Here is an 8,002-nt window from a genome sequence, read left to right as displayed (position 1 = left end):
AATGTTTGTGTCTTCCCAAAATTCATAAGTTGAAATCCTAATCCCCAATATGATATTAGGGAGGCAATTAGGTCACGAGAGTGCAGCCCTCATAAGTGGGATTAGTGCCCTCATAAGAAAAGCCATAGCCAAGATATGGAACCAACCTAAATGTCCTTCAACGGATAACTGGATAAGGAAAATGTGGTATATATACACAGTGGAATAGAATTCAGCCATAAAAAGAAAATGAAATTCTGCTATTTGCAGCAACATGGATGAGCTCGGAGAAAATCATGTTAAGTGAAATAAGCCAGGCACAGAAAGAGAAATACTGCACATCCGCAATCATAGTGGGAGCAAAGAAAGAAAGAAAGAAAGACCACAATAAAACGTTGAACTTTCAGAAGGAGTGAAAAGACCTATAGTTACTAGAGGTGGGAAAGGGGGAGGGGGAGAGGGGGTTAGGGAAAAATTGGGTAAGGGACACAAAGAATAATTATAATTTGCAATGATGAACATTTTAATAATACTGATTTGATCATTACATACTGTACACAAATCCTGATACTCAACTCTGTACCCCATAAATATGTGTAATCAAAAATAAACAAACAACCTTAATCCACCCCCTCCCCACCAAAAAAGACCAGAGAGTTTGCTATCCCTCTCCTATCCCTCTCTCTCTGCTCTTGGCCATGTGATGACACTAGACAAAACCAGAAGACTGCATCTGCAAGCCACAAAGAGTGCCCTCACCAGATACTGGATCTGCCAAAGCCTTCATGTAGGACTTCCCAAGTCTCCAGACTATGAGAAATAAAATTCCTGTTTTTTTAAGCCATCCAGTCTGTGTATTCTATTATAGCAGCAGAGTCAACATTTTTATAGAATACTGATTCTCAAACTTTATTATGTGTCAACATCACCTGGAAGGTTTGTTAGAACACAGACTGCCAGACCCTACCCCACAGAGATTCTGATGCAGTAGGTCTGAATCAGAGGGCAGAGAATGGCAGTTTCTAACAACTTCCAGGTGATGATAGTCCTTTTCTTGTCTTTTGTAAACATTCCAACATTAAAAAACCTATGATCAAATGTAAGGACCTCAATAAAATCCCAAACGAAATACACATGATCTGGGAATTTTCTGCTTTTTCTTTTGTAACAAATATTTTTTGAGCATTTACTCCAGTGCCCAGCATTATAAGATAGATTAGCACTAGGGAGAGTAGCGAATAAATAAAAGTATGCATGCCCTTTTAGATCTTGTTCTAGAGGGGGAGGCAGCTAATAACTAGCTCCATGATTCATTATTAATTACAATTACAGGAAGAACTACGTAAGTACAAGGCGCTACGGGACCCTGTAAGACTGGGTGGTCTGACCTCAGGTGGGGTCAGTGAAGATTTCCTTAAGGAAGTGATGTTTGTGCTTAGTTCTGAAGTAGTAGAAATGAGGTCCTGGGGTGAGCACTCCATACAGTGGGAGAGGCACGTATAGTGAGTGGGAACAGCATGCAGTAGGAGGGTAGGCCTTCCTGAGGGAAGGCCAATGTGAGTACAGTTCACAAGGTCAGAGTCTGGGGCTTGATCCCAGTACCAGCCAGCCGCCAAAAAAAAAAGGAGAGAGATCAAAGATACTGGTATACTGGTGTAAAGGTAGGCAGGGCCTAGCAGTCAGAGTAAAGAGTTTGCATCTTTAAGTATAAAGGGAGATACTAGGGATTTGTTAGCATGAAACTGACAAATGTATGTTTCAAAAAGAATTGGCCTAGCTGCTTTGCAAAGATGGATTAAGAGTAGCAAGAGAGGATCAAAAAAATATTCAGGAGACACAATCTTTGGAATTTGTCCATGGACTGGGTAAGATCGAGTGAGGGAGAGGAGGAAAGATTCAAGGCTCACTTCCGTGCCTCTATAAAATACTGTGAAGTGATCAGCAGTGCTTTTCCAGTCTGACTTGAATTTTTCCCTATGGCATAGCATGAGAGGCAAAAAACGGATTTTATCTGTGCCTAGGAAAAGACTGGGCTTACAAAAATACTTAAACAGTAGGATGACAGATCAAATGCTTCCCTTTTCCAAAAACAGAAAACTCCTTTGAGAGCATTCTATATTAAACTCAAAGTTAACCTTGTCTCCTTTCACAATTGTGGAATCAAAGACTGACAGGTTTACTCATCTCATTCTGCAGGTCTCTGAACTGTAGGAGCATTTTATTTTTACCTTTCTAATTGCATTTATCACTGTCTTGTATTTTCATTATACATCTACATATTTTATTTCCCTTTCTAAACTGTAAGTTCCCTAATGAAAGATAATGATTACTACACGAAAACAGAAAATCCCAAAGATAATCTATGTACCCCAATTTAGGGGCGCTGGAGGTAGAAAGGGCATTAGAGAAAAAAATAGGCAGAAAATTAGTTTCTTTTGTCGCATTAAACAAATGAGTTGTCCTTAAAAAAGTGATGCAGGAGTAAAAAAAAGTACTTATATATTTTATGTTAGAATATATCTAAAGCAGTACTCAAATATAATTAAAGAAGATAGTAAAGAATTGGAAAATATTACCTTCTATAATTGGAATGGCTACTAAGCAAGATTTAGATCAAGGACTGAGATGAAAATACTTCCACTATTTTATGTCAGCACATCCTTAAAACTGCACTGGCAATGGCTAACTGAAATTAACTAGAGTTATATAGCATACTCCAATCATAAATAATTTCTACCCCTAGAGAAAAAACCTACAGCCCACCCCCCATACCCCTATATAAACCAAAAACATGCAACTGAACTGTGTGTTGCAGAAGGCATTTATCTTGGTCCCTCCCACTTCACCGAGAGCTAAGATTATCATCTATCAAGGAGCCAAGAAAAAATTTCTCAGACCAAACTCTCACATAGATGCTTTAGTCCAAGTCCTGGCATTATAATTTATTAATTTAGCATTCATTGTTTAGGGCCCTCCTGTACTGCTTACAGTAAGTGAAAATGTGGCATAATGGTGTCTTCTAACTAAACACTTTCCAATGAGGCTTAAGTTTCAGGCATGTTAAACCCAACTTTGAATTCTGGTAGGCTTCATAACAACCCAGAATGGTATTTCTTGCTCACAAGACTTCATTCAGGGCTTTATTCAAATGACACCTTCTCAGAGAAGCCTTCCTTTGTCACCCTATAAAAAACTGCAACCCCCACCCCCAACACTTCCTATTGTTCTTCCCTGCTTTATTTTTCCTTTATCACTCATCACTAGCATACAAGATATTCCAATTATTTATCTTGTTTACTGCCTGTTTCCTTGTCTACTGGAAATCCTCCCAAATCTGTTCTTCCTTTCTTCCTGAGCACCTGGTTTTCCAGCTACATTTCCCTATCTTCCTGTGGCTAGGGAGGGCCACGTGACTAAGATTTCTCCAGTGGTATGCCTGCAATAAGGATATGTGAAACTTCCTAGTCACCTTTTTAAAGATGCTTATCCTAGACTCCCTCTTACCTTCTTGCTGGCTGGAACTTAAAATCAAATGCTGAGGAAGGCAGAACTCACTTACTTAGCCTGGAGCCCTGGATGGCCTCGTGGGATAGAGACTGCCTACTTGCCCTGGGCTGTTACACACCAGAGAAACAAATGTCTACATTTTTCTGGCCACTGTATTTTGGAGCTCTTGTTACATCAGTTTACCTTTACCCTAACAACACCTTCCCGCATTAGAATGTAAGGTCCACCAGTGCATTCCTAGCAAGTAGAATAAATAGTGCCTGGCACATTGTAGGGAACTCAATAAATATGTGTGAATCAATTAAACAGACAACTTTATCATCTTCCTCCATATCTCCAAATCACCTTCATGGCTTCAAGAAGTTCAGATTACAAAATCCAAATCGCTCCCAAGACAACGTAACCAGAAGTTCCCATATCCCATACACTGCCATCTTCCCCCTCCTCCACTGAGTGTTCCCTTCAGCCCCACTAGCCTCCTTTTGGTTTCTCCAGTGTGCCTGGCTCATGCCCAACTCAGGGTTTCTGAACAAGCTGGTTCCAGTATCTATTCCCATCCCCCTCTACAGAACGAATCCCTCATTCCTTATCTGCTTAAGTGTCATCTCCTCAGACAGAACTTCCTGGCCACCCTACCAAAAACATTATCCTATTTCTGTTATTACCTCTGTGTCCTATTAATTTTATTCATGACATTTATAGAAATGGGTAATTATAGTATTTCGTTGTTTTTAAAATTGTACATGAACCACTTTTGTTTTTATTCACCACTCGATCCTTATTGCCTAGCACAGTGCCTGGCTGGTCATAAAAAAGTCAGTATAGGGGTACATAAATGAACTGTACTAAAGACTTCAAATGTTTATGTTTAAGTATTTTGGGGTAGACATGAGTTAAAGCATACATAGCTCTGCATAAATACAGTATTCAAATGTCTTTCTCTACTAGCCTAACCACAATATAAGTTTCCATTTATGGGGATGTAAACCAATGCACACCCTGGCATGTTTTTAATTGCTTCCTTAGAAAGATTACCATTTCGATTTTGTGCGGGGGAAGATGTAGCAGCCTCTTCTCCGAACCACCCCTTTGCCTCTGGACTTCTCTGGGGCCAGCAGCCACCTGGCCAGGGGCCCAGGGCCGCGGGCTCTGCCGATGACCATGGGCTCCGTGTCCAACCAGCACTTTGCAGGTGCCTGCGCCAAAGCGGCTGAGGAGGCACCCGAGGAGGCGCTGGAGGACGCAGCCCGGTTGGCAGAAGAACCGCAGCTGCTGCACAGTGCTGGCATCTGTAAGTGGTTCAACGTGCACATGGGGTTCGGCTTCCTGTCCATGACCGCCCGCGCTGGGGTTGCACTCAACCCGCGGGTGGACGTCTTTGTGCACCAGAGTAAGCTGCGCATGGAGGGCTTCCGGAGCCTGAAGGAGGGTGAGGCAGTGGAGTTCACCTTTAAGAAGTCCGCCAAGGGCCTGGAATCTATTCGTGTCACCGGACCTGGTGGGGTGTTCTGTATTGGGAGTGAGAGGTGGTCAAAGGGGAAGAACATGCAGAAGCGTAGATCCAAAGGAGACAGGTACTACAATTGTGGGGGTCTAGACCATCATGCCAAGGAATGCAAGCTGCCACCCCAGCCCAAGAAGTGCCACTTCTGCCAGAGCATCAGCCATATGGTGGCCTCATGTCCACTGAAGGACCAGCAGGCCCCCAGCTCACAGAGAAAGCCAGCCTGTTTTCGGGAGGAAGAAGAGATCCACAGCCCTACCCTGCTCCCAGAGGTCCAGAATTGAGTCACACAGGGTGGGGGCTATTCTTTCACTATCAGGAAATTTCAAGGAGCAGGCATCAATTGGCAGAATGGAGAAAGTGGGGATAAGGGTGGGTTGAGGGTAGCTGGCACTGCCATGTATCTCAGGCCAGGGTTCACTGCATCATCCCTTCTTCCCTCTTCGGGTGGAAGGGGTGAGGCAAAGGAACTCCAATGGTTCTCTATCCAAATACAACTTAAGGGCCTTGGGGGAGTCACTCTAGAACCTGCAGGCTTTATCTGAGGTTCCATCCCAGAATCTCCAACTTTTGAAAGTGGCCAGGATATGAAAGTTTTCCTTTTAAAGAAGGATATGTAGTAATATTTCCCATGCTAGAGTGAAATGATTAAGACCCAACCCACAAGCCACTACGTTCTATGGGAGGGAATCTCTCAGCAGTAAGGCAGCTTTTTGTCACATCTTGTTTCATCTTGTTTCCTCATAACCCACTCTTGGGATGGGGTGCTGGAAACTGTCCCAAGCAGTGGGTTGTGGTGACAGGCAAAAAGGGTGGTTGGGGGAACAGCTGCAGACCTTCTGCTCCTAAGCTCACTCCCACCCCATTCTGGGCAATGTGTTTTTATTTGCCTCCTTGGATAACTGCACCTTGGGTCCCACTTTCTCCAGGATGCCAACTGTACTAGCTGTGTGCGAATGACGTATCTTGTGCATTTTAACTTTTTTTTTCCTTAATATAAATATTCTGGTTTTGTATTTTTGTATATTTTAATCTAAGGCCCTCATTCCTGCACTGTGTTCTCAGGTACATGAGCGATCTCAGGGATAAGGCAGCAGCAGCTCCAGGTCTGCACAGCAGGAATTCTTTGTTGTTTTATCACCATGGAGAGCAACTATTTGGAGTGCATAGCCTATTGAACTACCTCATTTTTGCCAATTAGAGCTTGCTTTTCTGCCATAGTGTCCTGAAACCCCCCCTCCACCTTGAAAATGTTTCATGGGAGACTAAGTTTTAACTGGGTTGCCCCATGACTTGGTCTCCTTCTACTGGAAGATTGAAAAGTAGTCTAAAACAGGAAAAGGTGGTGTAGAAAGTTTAGGAGAGGCTGGGCCAGGTAAAACGCCCAGAGGGGAAGCCAAGGTTAGGTGAGGGTTAATCCTAGGGCAGGCCACTTGCTTTGCATAACAGATCCATCCTTCACTGGATTAGGCTAGGTTTGCCATGCACAACATGGTGTACGTGTGTGTACTTGTAAAAAATGTAAGTAGGTAAAGATAAGTTTTAAGACCACTACCCCTGTACCCAACCTGTGCTGTCCAGGAATGGATGTATGAAGCAAGGACTAAACTTCTTAACCTTTCAAACTCCTTGGCTTCCAGGGAGACCCATAAGCGAGGGCCTCTTTGTGGTGCTTGGAGCCAGTGTCCTGCCCTGCTGCAGTACTGATTAATAGTGTTGTGGTAGCTAGAGGAGGAAAAGAGGGTTTCGGAGGAAAAGGGGGTTTTGTTTACATGCTGTGAGATCACTGCAAACCTACCTCACTGTTGAAACGGGACAAATGCAATAAAACGCATTGGGTGGCATGTGTCTGATCCTGGGTTCTTATCTCCTCCAAATACTGCCCCCCTCTAGTTTTTGTATTTGTCTGGACTTTGTAGAACTTCACTGAGTTGGTGATTACTAGGTGGCCTAGTCTGTGTAAATATAACGTGTTGGTCTTCATGTTCTTTGGGGGTTTTATTGTTTACAAACTTCTTATACTGAGAGAAAAATAGCCAAAGCATCTTTGACAGAAGGTTCTGCACCAGGCAAAAAGATGTGAAACGTAAGTTTGGGGGGCTCTCTTGTTGAAGAGGTGATCTTGAATCATTCTTTTGTGCTCTCCTTCCCCTATTTCCTATTTTGGCCCAGATCTTCTGTCCTAAAAACTTGAGCCTATCCTACCCTACCCTCTTCTCCATCCCCACCTCCCTCCCCCCAAAAAACCCTATGCACCCACACACATACACATTTAATTCTTATGGTGTCTCCACAACTCTTAAATGATTTATGCAAAAATTCTGCAGAAGCTAGGAACCTTCCATGCCTTGTTCCCAACCTCCTAAGTCAAGACCATTTTTGTATATGACTCATGCTAAACACTTCACACTGCTGTATGTGAATGGATCAAACCTACTTAGTCTAATCCTAAAGTAGGGAGAAGCAGGGGGGGGGGGGGCCCTTCCATGTAGAAAGTGGAGTCAGGAAAGGGAATATGAATGTATATCCAAGTCACTCAGGAACTTTTATGCAGGTGTAAGAAACTTATGCCAAAGTGGCCACAAGATTGTTGAATAGCAGACGGACGAATGTAACTTCATGTTTACTGCTAGAAACCAAAGCTTTGTGTAAAATCTTGAATTTCTGGGGAGGGTGGGAGGGTAGGAAAGCATGTACCTGTCTGTTGTTTCCCTGATCCCTTCCCCTCAGTCCTGAACTGCAGGAGACTAATCCGTCTGGGGCTCTGGTGACCCCATCACTCGGGTATGTTTATTTGATGGATGATTTTGCTGTACTGGGTACTTCCCATTTTCTAATCATTTTGTAACACACACTGACTCTTTTCCCTTCCCTTCTTTCCCTGGGAGAATACAATGAATAAAGACTTATTGGTACTGAAAAAAAAAAAAAAAAAAAAAAAAAAAAAAAAAAAAAAAATTAAAAAAAAAAAAAAAATTTTTTGATTTCATGTTTAATTTCTTCTTGGACCCA

At 42.8% G+C, this 8,002-nt stretch overlaps 1 pseudogene; it reads left to right on the top strand.

Moving 5' to 3' along the window:
• Nucleotides 1-4,647: 4,647 nt before the first annotated feature.
• On the top strand, nt 4,648-5,274 carry LOC103605179 (annotated as a pseudogene).
• Nucleotides 5,275-8,002: the final 2,728 nt, after the last annotated feature.

The sequence above is a fragment of the Galeopterus variegatus genome, unplaced genomic scaffold (genome assembly GCF_000696425.1).
Source record: "Galeopterus variegatus unplaced genomic scaffold, G_variegatus-3.0.2 Scaffold5643, whole genome shotgun sequence".
Classification (NCBI taxonomy): Eukaryota; Metazoa; Chordata; class Mammalia; order Dermoptera; family Cynocephalidae; genus Galeopterus; species Galeopterus variegatus.
The sequence above is the reverse complement of the archived record's forward strand: the minus strand, read 5'-3'. Positions and strand labels throughout refer to the sequence as shown.